This window comes from Piliocolobus tephrosceles, chromosome 3 (assembly GCF_002776525.5).
Source record: "Piliocolobus tephrosceles isolate RC106 chromosome 3, ASM277652v3, whole genome shotgun sequence".
Taxonomy (NCBI): Eukaryota; Metazoa; Chordata; class Mammalia; order Primates; family Cercopithecidae; genus Piliocolobus; species Piliocolobus tephrosceles.
In genome coordinates, this window is record NC_045436.1 from 88,901,446 (window position 1) to 88,916,940 (window position 15,495).

General features: G+C 36.9%; 1 protein-coding gene across 2 annotated transcripts in view; it reads right to left on the reverse strand.

Moving 5' to 3' along the window:
* Positions 1–15,495, reverse strand: part of COL25A1 (collagen type XXV alpha 1 chain) — a 496,532-nt gene that overhangs the window by 233,125 nt on the left and 247,912 nt on the right. The gene's annotated exons all lie outside the window — the stretch shown is intronic.

Here is a 15,495-nt window from a genome sequence, read left to right on the forward strand (position 1 = left end):
GGGTTTCACCCTGTTAGCCAGGATGGTTTCCATCTCCTGACCTCGTGATCCGCCCACCTCGGCCTTCCAAAGTGCTGGGATTACAAGTGTGAGCCACCGCGCCCGGACATGTTACCATACTTTAAACAAATAAATGACGGAAATCACCATTCCTACATTTTCTGTAGCAAGACCAAATAAACTTCACCCACCAGGTCACAAAACCTTAAAGATGACAAGAGCTGGGTAAACCGAGTGCTGCTGAAATACCAGAGGGAGAACAATGTCACTTGCAGCACTCAAGCAGTTGCAGCGAGATGTACTGATCACATTTTAAAGCTTTACTTTTACTCCATCAAAGAAAATGACATCTCATTTTGACCAAATCAAGGCATAGTTACACCTGGCAGTAAAAAACCCTTGGCTCCAGCCCCTGTAGAGGCCCTTAGCCCCATGACCTCCCTCCAATTGCTATAAGCTCCTGACTCCTGGCACACTCTTGTTCCTGCTGTACCAACCACCACCTGGTGTGTCCTCCTGCTCATTCACTTCCATGCTCTGAGGCTTTCACCTCTTCCCAAAGCTTTATCTGCTTTCCTATAGCAGATGGGAACTTTTTTTCTTCTAAATATACACAGATCATTGTCTCAATTCTTTTATAACATTACATTCTGCCTTAAAATACAGGTATTCATAGCCTGTCTCTTCTATTAAACTGCATGCTCCTTGAACAGCTAACACTTATAGTGTTGTTACAATATGTCAGGTACTGTGATGTTGGTTTTGCAGACACCAGTAGGTACCATTATTAGCCCCATTTTACAGCTGTGGAAACTGAGACTAGGAAATGTTGAGTGACTTGTCAAAGATCACACCACTAGTAAGTGGAAATACTGAGACATACATTCGGGTCTGCCAGATTCCTCAGCCTAGGTTTTTAATCATGATGTTACACCACATAGTCCTTCCACAGTGGAAGGCATGTCATAAACATTTGATTTTTTAAAAATTCATTCTTATATGAATTTTGATTCAGCCCACCTTTATTAAGCCAGGCACTGCAGTGATGCGAGAGAAACAAGGAAAAATAAGTCCTAAACTCTTCAACAGGGGAACTTATGGTCACAAGAAACACAAAAAGGTTAGTGCACTTTAAGATTCCCATTCTTTATTCTCATACTTGCCAAGCAATTGGAAAATCTTCTTACAGAGCCTCAAGTTGTGGAAACTAGTTAAAGTCCTCTCTGCTCACTGCAATAAAATGTTTTGTAACGAGAAATCAACTACCTTAATTTATTTTAACAGATAACATTATACAATTAGCGATGCTGAGATTAAATCAGATACTGTAATGTTATAATCAAGAGTATCTGAATACATTTCTTTTCTTTTATAGCATAAATGTTCTCCGTTGAGACAGGAAATGTAGCTTAGCATTTTTAGAGCCACTGGCTAAATTACCTCTATTGATGAGGCTCGGCAGGTTCTTTCTGAACGATTCTAAATAACTGCTGAGGGATGAAAGAAAGTGTTCCATAGGCTGTAGCCACAGCATGCTCGGAGTCTACTGGGGAGACAATAAAGCACTTGCCCCATGCATGAATGGGTCTACGTCCCGCCTGGAGCATGGCTGACTAGCCATCCCTGAAATTGTATAAATGAAAGGAAGTAGGCCAAGGTAGACATTTGTATTAATAATTGGTGTGCACAAAGTAAATTAGGCTATCCCACCAGGTCCTCCATAAAGGATGGAAAGGCAGTATGAACCTTCAGAAATGAAGTCTGCTAAAGCAATCTTTTCAAAGCTTTTGACAAATTGCAAACCTCAGTCATTTATTTTTTCTCATTGAAAGGAAAGCTCAGGGAAAAGTTTCAGTTCAGTTCACACACAACACATGTACAGATTCACATACACACAAAGAATGTATAGGTGTATGAAGCATGAACCAGGACATGAGAGTTATGTAGCACTATCCTTATTCACACAGGTAGTCAAGGGATCTGGTTGTGCCATTAGGCATGGGAGCATTTTTCAGCAATGTCAGAGGGCAGGCGCACGACAGTTCCGGGCTCCTTTAGCTCCTATGTACCGTGCTCCACATGAACAATCCACAGCACAGTGAAATCTGGCCCCCTTGTTTGCACAGTCATGTTGTGATAGCAGGAACAGTGAAAGGCAGTCCCCATCAGATGAGAAAGGTCAAGTAATACAACCAAACTATGGCTCAGATTTTTCACATTTTGAAAGGAAACAAAACATTTGGAACCTCTTTGCTTTTGTGGATCTGGGGAATGGAATTTTAACCTGTCTATTTTTTGGTGTAGAAAATTTCCAGGTTTCTAAATTGTCTTCAACATCTCCCTTTCATGAAGAACACATAGCAGGTAAAGAATAATGAAGAATATTAGCCTATTTATTAATGCTATAAAATCAACTTTTCCTCTAATATTTGCAGGAAAAAGAAGCTAATTTATTTTGACAGTAATATCTTTTACACCAAACATCATTAATCTTATGTCATTACATAATAAATGTTTATTCTTATACTTGCACAAACATTAACAATAATAATTCAAAAGGAATAATAAAATCAAAGTTAATAAATAATGGCAAATTATTTAAATATTTTAATTAAAAAACAGATTCCCAAACTTCCTCTCAATTGACATTTAAATTAAGGTGAAACACAAGCAATTAAAGATTAACAAAGTTTTGAGATTTAACTCAAGTAATTAAAGAATAATATTATAGTACTTAAAGAATAGAAAATAGATTCCCTTGGTAGTGCTATTCCATTCCTTAACCACTCAAATATTTAAATAACAAAAATGTAGTAGTATTGAAACCTGAAAAATATCTTTACCTAAAAGTTCTCATTATACTTAAGAAACTGAAAGCTCCACATACAGAAACACAATGCACATTCTCACTCATCTTGAGTGTCACTCAAGAAACACATTTGATGTGGTTTTTGCCTTGATAATGAGGACACAATAAACTATGAAAAATGTCATTTCTGGAAAATTTGTTGGCTATAGTTCAGCAAGAAATGAATCTTTTTAACAGATATGGTATGATGACTTTGATGAATTGAACTTTTAAATATATGGAGCATTAAAAAAGATATTCCCTTAGAAATGAATTAATTTAGATACAACAACATACAGTATACCATAATTCATTGTGTCCACTTTCATCACTGCAGAGTGGTTCTGTCCATGTGACAAGATCCCTCTTCAAATTCCTATTTGGGCTTCACTTTCAATTCATTAACTTAAAAAAATGAAGACCTAGCTTGGACCCAATCTCTAAGTTTCCTATTAACTCTTATCAATTCTATAAGTTTTATGCACTCTGAAACTTTTCATGGTTTGAAGATAAAAATTTCAGGAAAATATCCTTCTGAAAGATTCTTTTTATCTAGTTAGCAGAAAAGTCTGAGCTACAAGACAGTTCCAACAAGACAAGTCAATAATCTTGGTCAATTTCTATATATGCATCACTTTGAAATTTGTTTAAAAGAAATTAAAAGCTTATAAATGCCAAATATTAAAATGTAACACTCCACTATGGGGCTCTGTATTTGGATGTTTAGACAGGGAGCTGAAATCTTATATAAGGACACATATTCATATTACTGGGATTCATATGATGCCTTGATAGTTAAAGTCAAACAACATTTAGCTAATTTTGGTTATAGTTTAAAAGTAAGAAGTTTGAAGGCCTGTAATGTAGGATACCATTTTTAGTATCCTAAAGGATTTAAAAGCATACCCAGCATAGGGTGAGACAAGGTGAGAACATATAGTAACACAGTAAGTATCCTTTTTCAAGAGATTTATCATCTTGATTTTAGTAGTATGCTACCTGCCATGGCTACTATCAGCCAACAAAGGCACATCTGAAATGATGCTGACTTCCAGTCCCTAAGCAAGAAATCTTCTAATGTAAATCATTGATTAACTGTTACCAAACTCTTCCTAAAATGAATACTTATATTGTCCATGGAGTCTAATTTACTGACAAAATAATAAGTGTATTATAAATCATTGAAAGTATTAAAGTATGTTACATCTTGGTAATTACAGTACTTTAGAGCAATAGTTTGGGCTCCAGGTAGTATAAAGGGAGAGGAGACAGATCAATTTCCAATAATAATTTGTAAGAATAAAAACTTTCTATTTAAATTTACTTTTAACAGAACAGAAACCTAGAAATGACCAGGGTACTTTAGTTATTGGAATTTCTAGATAGTATTGGAAGTTCTAGAAATGAACAGGAATGAATGAAAGTTCCTACTTTTTAAGGATACTTTTTAATGACAAAATAAAAGCTTCTCCTTCTCAATGATGAATAGGAAGAGGTTTCCCAATCCAAATTCATTTGCCTTGTGGTTTTGATTAAAATCTACACATAGGAAACGTCATATTATAGGAAATGTACAATTTTTGTAGTGAATTTCTTATAAATTATGATATTTGTTACAAGATCAAGCAATGTTCCATTTTGTTTAAAATGTTCCAACGATCTAAAATTGCCATCAGTTTGTTTATGCTCTTCAAACTCTCTTCTCCTAAACTCTATTAATATCACCAAACTAAAGATTTTTATGTTATTTGATTTTTATTTTTATTTTTTATGTTTATTTTATTTTTTTGAGACAGAGTCTTGCTCTGTTGCCCAGGCTGGAATGCAGTGGTGTGATCTCAGCTCACTGCAAGCTCCACCTCCCGGGTTCATGCCATTCTCCTGCCTCAGCCTCCCGAGCAGCTGGGACTACAGGCACCCACCACCATGCCCGGCTGATTTTTTGTAGTTTTAGTAGAGACAGGGTTTCACCGTGCTAGCCAGGATGGTCTCGATCTCCTCACTTCATGATCCGCCCACCTCGACCTCCCAAAGTGCTGGGATTACAGGCGTGAGCTACTTCGCCCGGCCCAAACTAAAGATTTAAAAAGGATTTTTTTTTTCCTCTAAACAAGCAAGCTAATGCCTATGGGAAAATAACCTTCTTAACAAATAGAACCCAGGGGATCTACTCAGACAAAGGAATAAATTCTCATCTCTCATGCGACTTTCAAACTGGTAAACAATACAAGAATTCTATAACATTTTCTTTTCAACTCATGCCATATAATGTATAAAGTAAGTTTGTATGTAATGGCAACTCCAGATCAGCTTTCCAGACATGAAGATTCAATGATTAGAGGCTTAACTTTAATATGCAAAGTAGAGCGTTGGGTGGATGTGGAGAGGGCATCAGGATAAATAATCCACATAACTGGAAGTGGAAGTTTAGGTCATTTCCTATCCAAGGATATACACAGGGCATATTGAATAATGGTCAGACTACCTGAAAGGAAACCACAAGCTGATTAGTTCCACTCCAAGGGATGGTTTTTAAAAACCAGTTGTTATTCTTCACCATTGATTAGAAGTCTAAATGGAAGGCTACATATGGTGAAAGATATATACATTCAGCCATTACCACAGAAGGGTGATAAATTATCCAGCATGCCTGCAGAGAACTCTCTAATCCACTCTTTGAATTTTCACTCTCACCTGTGAAAAAGCCTGAACTGTATGCCAATTGGTTGTTAATAATGCTGTCTGGAAGGGAGCAAGTTGAAATTGTTCCCCAAACTGCAAATCAAGAGACAAAGTATGTGTGTCTACTACAGTTGAATGGAATTATATATCAGAATAAAAGACTGTGTCTGCAGTACAGGACTGAAGTATGCTTTCCTGTGTCCTATAAAACCCTTGTGCTCTGGGCAGCAAAGCTCTTAGAATGCTTCCATTTTTTTCTTCCAGAAGAACATCATAACATAGATGTAGCTAACAAAGGCCTCCAAAAGGAAGCTTGTGATATAAAATATAAAATAATTGTTTTTAAATTTGTAGTTTCCAGATTGGGTTTCTACTCTGCCTGCCAAATACTCTCCTTCTTTCTCATGGATTAGCTGCAAAAATATGGATTTCATTTATTAATGGAAGTGGTGACTTGGCCACTTTGCATGGATTCTTTAGCTCTTCTATCTCCACTCTCCTCTTCCTCCATAGAACACAGTGAGGTATAATGGATCCAAAGCCAGGATGAGGGGAGCACACAGTGAGGCTGCCTGGCATGGTCTGCAGTGCAGCCTACTCTGGTGGCCTCTCAAAACTCTCCTGACTAGTGCTACCCGCAATCCTTCACCAGCCCCTCTGCTGGGCAGCAGAAATGCTAGCACCAATCAATGTCTTTTACATAGGTTCCAAATGCCAGTTTTCCAGGAATATTTCATCCTCGCATGTGTCAATAGCAGAGAGACTCTTTTGTAACTTTTCTCTAAAAGTGTGTGGGTCTGTATTTATTTGCTACAGAAAAATAAAATGTAAGACTTCCACAGCTTAGAGCTGGCCCACGTGTCACTTCTGAGCCATGTGTGCCCTAAGTCTGTCACTCTCCTCTGAGCCCTTGCTGACAGCTATAAAGAAAAATAGCACAATTTTATCAGTCCTGCCTTCTTCATGGGGTCAGAGCATCAAATGACCTACTTGAACGGGCTTTTAATGACTTACTTTCAATTAAATGTATTATATTATTTTTAGCCAGGAAAGCTTATCAAATCTGGCATGCATATTTACATAACACTGCCAAGTTACTAGGTTATGCACATGGAATATGAAAGCTGAATCAAGGAAATGGACAAAAGAAGAAGGAGGAAGGAATTACAGAGAAAGGAGAAGAAAGCCATGAAAGACAAGTGTGAGGGTACATCTGTGCATGTTCAGCAAGGATTTGAAAAAGTAGAACTTGAAGAGGTGTCTGTTTACAACCTTACTGTGATGGTTAATTTGATGTGTCAAGTTGGCTAGGCTGCGGTGCCCAGTTGTTTGGACAAATACTAGTCTAGATGTTGCTGTGGATGTGATTAATGTTTACCATCAGTTCACTAAGTAAAGCAGATTTCCCTCAATAATGTGGGAGGGCTTCATCCAATCATTTGAAGGCCTTAAGAACAAAAACTGAAGTTTCCCGGAGAAGAAAGAATTCTATCTCAAGATTTAACGTAGAAATCTTGCCTCAGTTCCAGCCTTCAGGTCTGCCCTACAGATTTCAGACCTACCAGTTCCTACAACGGCATGAGCCAATTCCATAAAATAAATCCCCATACCTCTATAGGTGCCCTGTGGTTCTGTTTCTCTGGAGCACCCTGAGTGATACAATCATTAAGGCTGTTTCTATTGGTAAACCCATTGGATTCTTTTTAGTCTTTATCTTATTTGCTATTTTGCAGGAACATGTGCATTCCAATCATGCCAGCAATACAGTATAGAGAGAATAAAGTCCTGAGCAAATGAGCACTTTTGGACACAATGAGAAGAGTTTGGTGGCTCTCGAAGTCAATAAATATCTCCACTTAGCTGTCTTACCAATAGCTCAAACTCAAATGTTCAAACCAGAAATCTTTGCTTCCCATAACAGGCTTCTTTTCTTGAGTTGCTGTTCCTGCAGTGTCCCCCTCTATCCCCACTGGAGATTCATCCTTCCCTTCTTCCTCTGGGTGACTGCTTGTGTCTACTCCAGCAACCTTATAGTTCTTTCATGAAACAGTTTCTCAGATGAAGCCCTCACCATCAACCCCTACCCAAGTCTGCTCTTCTGTCTGTATTCTCCATCTCAGTGGTCTCACTATGATTTGCCAGAATGAGGACTGAGAGCCACCTCCACTTCTATCTCCTCTTCATTCCTACATCATCACACATCTGTCATTCCTACCTCATTAATGCCACCTAAATCTGCTCCAGTCTCTACATCTCCCCTGCTGCCATTCTTTCCAAATCGTTTTATGTCCCCCCGATTAGCTGCACCAATACTCTAATCATCTCTCTCTTCCTATTTGTCCGCCTCCTTGTCCTTTAGCAGAATGGCCTTCTCCAATGTTCCTCTAACCCTGCCACCCTGCTCCTTTAGCCCTTCTAAGACTGCATACTTTTAGGGTGACCACTTGGAATGGCATGCAAAGTTCTCCATAGCCTCATCCTGCTCCAATCTCTGATTTTACTAGTTACTTCCTAATCTCTTTCTTGAACTTTACATTTCAGCTTTATTTCATACACCACTTCAAAAAATGCCAGTTTTTTTCTTTCTTGGGTTCCAAAGGCTTTGAAAATGCTAACCTCTTTGAAAATACACACTACTTTGATTTTTCATCCTGACAAGTCCTTCACTGATCTCAGATCCACAGGCATTCCTATCCTCTCCATATCTAAATCTGGATTGTATTCTCTACTGTCTTCCCACTGCACCTTGGCATATCCTGGTGCATACTTCTCTCACAAGATTGCTATGTTTTTGTTTTGTTTTGTTCCTCTCTAGATGATAAGGTCCTTGAAGGCAAAAGCCATGTCTTATTTGCCATTTATTCTCATCATATAGCAGAGGGTGTGGTATGTATTAAGCACTCAGTATTAGTTTGATGAATGAATCAGTGTGAGAATATGCATTATCTTTTAAATAAATCTATGAACTAATTATTAACAATCCTTTAAAGTCTCTCCTGTCTCTAAATTCTATATTCCATCCTTTTATCTTTCCTTGACCATACAGAAATACCTTCTTTCAAAATTATGCAGAAATAAGAACTAGAGATATGTGTGCATATTTGCTTGTGTGTATATCTTTGAGGCCAAAGATATTAGCAAGTAACAAAAGATGCATGTTTTATTTCATTTAACCCTATGCAAATCTTAAGGATGCATGAGAATTTGTTTCAAAAAGTGTAATAAAAATATCATTAATTTTTAAAAACATAAGAACATCTAGGTAACCTGGAACACTTTAGATTCCACATCTTGATGTCTTTTTAATTCCACCGAAACAGAAACAAAAACTTATTTAATGATTAAAGAAGGGGATTCTTTCCACATTATAGCCCATGACCCAGTTAAGACCAAATACAGCACTTAGTTAACTTAGACCAAATGTAGGCCAGCTTCATGGTGTCCACCCTTTGTATAAGAGGAATCACAGCATTTCACATAGCTAGTTTGGAAGAATGGGAACATTGAGCCCTTCTCTGGTCACATGCTGCCAAAGATTATTAAATGTTTAGCCATTCATGAGGAAACAATAATCATTCACTCATTTGACCTTGTTCAAAATATTAACATTCAAAATGTGTCTAAGCTGCTTTGTAACAGCACTTTATTTTCAAGTGGCTTTCTTGAATATAGCTAGTTATTGCCTCACAAACCTGCAAGAGTCATATAATTACTTCCCTAATTAGTCCCATAAGATATTTACAGGTCTGCATCAGGCAGACAGCCCTAGGAATTCAGCAACATGACTAAGTATTTGGTCATAAGAAAGCAAAACAGGAAGCAGTGACATGACACCCTATTTGTTCGGACACTGCACATTAGAACAGTACACAGGTGTCCAATCATCAACTAACAGCAAAGACTTTAAAACTGAGGCATTCCTTTAAAATTTTCCTTTTAGAAATTTTGACTGCCTTGTACTGTCTGTTTTGGTTTTTATTTTTTAATTTGAAAAGAAGCAACGTTAATTTGACCTATCAAGTATCCTGGGGAGAGAAAGGATTCAGTCCTAAACTCTCACTTTTAAAATGTTATCGTTTCCTACCATAAGAATGGCAGTGGCTCACTCTTCAAGCCTTATGAAACTGACTCTAAAAGTGTTAGTCACTTTTTTTCACAGAAGTATTGCTTAAAATTAAACTTTATCCTGAAACAATTGGGAATATGAAACCAGACAGATAACCAGAATTGTGCCTAGTTGAGGAGGTTACCCTGGACCCAATACTGTTATAGATCTAAGCCACTCCATGGCAAGAGAAACGGTACAAGGAAAGAGAAGGTCGTAACAATGAATACAGGTGCTTACAGATTTGAGAAATGCTGAAAAATAAAAAGTCCTCATCATCAATGAGATTATGAAGTAATCTGGAAGGCCTGGGTCTCATGACCTGCCATTAATACCTTTCTCTTTTTACAGACTACCCTTTAACTTTTACGTCACTCTTTTTTTTTAAAATCCTGTTCCTTTAATTTTTTTTCTGTTCTAGGTTTCTAGTGATAATAGTTTTAATGAATGTTCTTCTCTAAAATGTTACAAGACTGAGGCCACATTATTCCCAAGTGATGATTTCTGGTTCTTTTTATTTCTTCAGGAATTATTTCTAGTTGGGCTGTGGAGACTCAGATCTGTGGAGACTGGCTGTTCGCCAAATTTGTTTACTTTTCCTTCTGAGCCCACAGCTACATTTCTCTCCCTCTCTTGCAGTTAGGTATGAACATGTGACTTGCCTCTTGCCAAAGGAATGTGGTCAGAAGAGATATAAATCATAAAATCCTAAACTTCCAATAATGGTCAAAAGAATCCTCCCATCTGACCCACCGATCTTTCCTTATCTATGGCGGTGCATCCATGCCCAAGATAGCCTTGGAACACACATGTTAAAGATGGCAGAGTCTCCAGCAGTCTGGGCTCCTGCAAGGAGCCTTGCCCATCACTATGCATAAAAAATGAATTTTTACTGTGGTAAGCCACTAACATCTTAAGGTCCGTCTGTTACAACAGCTAAAGTTATTCTAAAGCAGATGGTATCCAGAAATAGACCGTAAGAAAAAAATAATGTTGCAAAAAAAATTGTCAATATTTTTGTATGTCTATTTCTTCTTCCTTGTTCCTTTTTTAAAATTTTATTTTTAAAATTTTTTTTACTTTCACAGCCTTACTTAAGCTCAGTTTGCAGCTCTTTGCCCCTTAATGTTGTCACTTCCAGAATTCCAAAATTCTGCTTAACTTGGCACTACATCTACAGAAACGATAGCAGAGGAAGCATTAAAACAGACTGCCACTAGACACAGTGCCCTCTACAAACGGAAGCCCAAACCACTCAATACAGAAGACATGAAAAGATACTAGAGAAACTCTTCTATGTACACATTCATAGTTATATTCTTTTTCTTTTTCTGCTTTCTGGCCTAGAAGACAAATCAGTGTGCAGGGTCTCAAAATGAACAACCTGAGTTGTTTATTTGACAAGTGACAGTCTGAGATCATTCTATTAAAACTCTACCCCCAAACAGCCTTTCAGGGCAAATTAATTCTCTTGCTTTTGCTTCTTTGGTTTGTTATGGTGACTGTTATAATGACTGAATTGATCTGGCTATGCTGGTATTTTACACCCATACTGCCTCCTACAAGATGAATAGTTTGTTCCCTCCATCAATAATCATAACACCCTGTTATTATAGAAAAAAATAACAGTTAGTGCACATTGAAAAGCACACTCTTTGAGTCCAAATATAAATGTTTAAATATTATAATAATTAAGTAGGAATATAACAAAGGAGTAATTAAAGGAATATTGGCTGAAAAACTTCAAGAAAATTTTATACCTAGTTTTCTTAACTCAAAGAGGCAAAGCTCATACCTTCACATGATTTGCTTCTGCTAAATGATAATTAGATGATTTACGAGTTTGTTTTGAGTAACTGGCAGTTTAAAAGAGCAGGCATAAGATGTAAGATCTACAAATAACTAAGAGCTTAATATGAACCATACAGGATGAGGATAGGATAAGATACAACAAAGAAGATGCTTACAAAGAAGGTGGTATCACTTAAACCTTACTTGCCTGAAAAACATCTTATGGAAATATGGGGGACTTTGAAGAGGGACAGACCTGGGTTCACATTTCAGTTCTGCCTCCTGCTAGATGTGCATGCACCCTTGGGTATATGATTTGACTGGTCCAATCCTCAGCTTTCTCCTCTGTAAAATAGATATAGTAACTCCCTAGGTCACAGGGTGGTCTGAGAATTGGTATGTAAAGTGACACATGGTAGGTAGCTGCTATAAATTGTAGTTATTAGTATATCAGGAAAAGACATAATTTGACTTAAAAATCTTATCATTTTTTCAATATGCAGTAAAGGTATCAGAGGTTTTCATCTAAAAGTTCTACTGAGATTTCTTGTCCTAATTCATCTACCACATTGGCAGAAATAGCATTGTAAGCTTAACTTGGCCAAGTCTGCTTCATTCATCTGTCAACAAGATTCTAGGGGTTCAAACCGAGATGACAATTGTTAAAGGTAGACAGGACAGAGCAGGCTGCACAACAGAGTCGTATTTCACACCTCAGAGGGTTCTGCACGACCAACAATAACATCATATCCCTGTCAGTCAGGCATCATTATAGGGCTTGATAGACTGATACAAATAAAACAGCCAGTTATAAAAAGGTCTCCTGGCTCTTTTCTGGCTATAATTACAGGACTTGCTTGATTCTGTGACCTGTGAATTTTAGAATAACACTTCTTTTTGGGACAAAGAGACAGAGAGACTGCACCCACTATTGACTCTGAAAAAGATCAAAACTATATGTAAAATTTGCTCCATTTAAAAATCCTAAAGTCATTTTGTAAATTTTGATCAAACTCTCTCTGCCTCCTATTAAAGTAAAAACTTATTTTTAAATGATCCAAAATAGAAGGTACCATTTGACAGTCACATAATACAATGGACTGACAAATCATTCTAGCAGAGAGCTAGATGCTCAAAGCACATGCATAGAGTCCATTAGAACAATATTCCAGTATGTGTTACCTTTATGAGAAAGAAAATAGAAAAAAGTATCTGATGTTCACTTAAAAACAAATTACATACATTGTCACAAAATTGCTCTGTTGCAGCCATTTTTAGCAGAGACTCCTCTGATTGTGTGTGTGTGTGTGTGTGTGTGTGTCAAAATAGATAAGGCTGAGTAATAAGCTGAAAGCTTCCTAGAGAGGAAATTGATACATGGGATCTAATTCAAGTTGTATTTCAAGTTTAAATTATAAATGATCTCAATATGCAAGACTACAAAAACTGACAAAAAAAAAAAACACATAGTTATATATCCACACATAATTGTAGTGGAATATATCCAAGTTTTCCAGAACATTCTAAGTAAAGCTGTAAATATATGGTTGCTAAATTAAATTTTATCATTAATACTTTTTTGTTTCTTTTAATCTTACAGGGAGATCTGCCATTATCCCCTGGGCCATCTAATTTTTTATTTGTTCGTTCATTTGTTTGTTTGTTTGAATTAGTGCCCAAATGTCTCTTGCACTGTTGGAGCACATTCCACAATGAACTGAAAGTGAATGACAGGAAAATACACATCAAGACCCGAGGTTACACTTTCTAATCTGTCTGTACACATGAAGCCACAACACCATGGGAACTGCGGGCCAGAAGAAAGTTTGAGAAATTTACTTGACATAGATTTTGTGCCAAGGATTGCTCACCAGAAGCAAGACTAACTTCTCAGACCAATTTTGTGCTTTATATTTAGAGTGCAGAATGGAGGTTAGGGCAACTGTGATTAAGATGACAATATATCCCTCGATAGCTTACTTGTGGAGACAGTTGAATAATGTTTTAAAAGATATAAAGTAGGACAGTACATTTCTCTAAAAATAAAATTCGTAAACTGTCAGATTTTAGTTCAGGCAAAAGAAGTGAAAGGAAAAAATAAACAGTTGACTTTAAACAGCATGGGTTTGAACCACATTGGTCCACTTATATGCCAGTTTTCCTTCTCTGCTGATAACAAGACACCCCTTTTCGTCCTTCTCCTCCTCAGACTATTCAATGTGAACATGGTGAGGATGAAGAGTTTTGTGATGATCCACTTCTACTTAATGAATAGTAAATGTATTTTCTCTTCATTGTGATTTTCTAAATAACATCTTTTCTCCAGCTTGTTGTACGAATGCAGTATGTAATACATACAACACACAAAATGTATATTAATTAACCGTTTGTGTTATCGGTAAGGTTTTCTGTCAACAGTCGGTTATTGGTAGTAAAGTTCTGGGGAGTCAAAAGTTATCTGTGGATTTCTCACTGAGCAGAGGGTTGGTGCCCCTCACCCTCACACTGTTCAAGGGTTAACTGTACATAAAATTAAGGTGATGTAAAAATAGGAAGAGTCCCTAGAAATTCAAATTGTCAGTAACTGGGTATTGTCTCTAAATAAACATATTGCTGATAAATTTATCTAATTGCAATAATTCCATTGTTCATTAATATTTACTCTGATATAAAAAACATGCCAGAAATTTGTTATAAAGCCACATATTCTAAAGCAAAATGTGATGGAAGGCAGATACTTTTTAGATATTATACGTGGAGATTTAGGAATTGGAAGCTCAAGAGGATTTCATCGTAATGTATTTTACCCACAAGGAAGCCCATGATATTGGGTCCTAAGTACTATGGTAGGGTTCTATTTGATTAGTAAAGATAGCGTAATCAATGTTTTTTCTCTTTTGTACAATCAATGTTTTTTCATCTTATCAAATATAAGCAACTTGAATTATCTTCTAGTCAGTATGGAAACTCATGATTATATTTTATTTATTGGATTTGATGCTGTTTGCCAAACATATTATAACTTCTTTAAAATGTAGTCAAGGTGGGACAGTATCAATACTTGTTTTAAAAATTAGCCATTTTGCATTTTTGGCCATAATTTTACATTATATGTGATTATTTTAATCAAAGAATATGATTTCACCCATGGCCTGACAAACCCATGTAACAATGATCCATGTTATAACACAACTATAATTCATAAGGAATGGAATAAAGTGGTAAACTGAATCGATTTGAAATCAGACATATCTAATTGAATTTCAACTTTGCAAATCCTCTAGCTGTGCAACCTTTAGTAATTAACCTCTATGAGCCTGTTTCCTCACTGAACAATAGGAATGGTAACATCAGAGGGTTGGTGTGAGAACAAAATGAAATTGTACATGTAAAGTGCCTAGAATACTGCTTGCCTTACATTAGGGGCTTAATGCTAATTATTTATATATAATAAGAAAAGGAGGAACAATTGACATCTTTAGGTAGAAAATTTGGACTAACGGCCTCAAGAAAGCGAGAACTATATGGTTGCTTGAATTTTCGAGGAATCAAAGAGGAAGTACTAGAATTCTGAAGAATTCACAAGGCAGAAATGAGATTTAACTACCTTTTGGCATAGCTAATGTGGATTCCACAAAAAGAAGCCTTGAATACTCTACTCCAGCCGTAACCTCAGGAGTTTCCTCTGGGTAGTAGTGGTTTGTTACTTACTTAACATGAAGAGACTTGAGTATGAAGCCAAAAAGTAAAGACTCTTAGACCTAGGGCATGCCATCTGCCTAGCATTAAGCAAGAGTTGAAAGTCAGTTACAGAAGCAAAGTCATTTCTAACATGATTAATGTTCCATCCTTGAACGTGGCAGGAAGACTGCAAAAGATATTTGGAAGCCAATGTTTCCTCTGAATAAAGCAAACGAGTATACGCCAAGCCCCTCTCCCTGGACCATGCTGGCCTGTTAGATAAGTTGCCAATGTGGAGTCTGCAAACGCTGGAGCAAACTGGCTATCCAGGATGAGAAAATATCTGAAGGCCAATGATCATTGCTACCGTAAATGCACAGTGCACCGT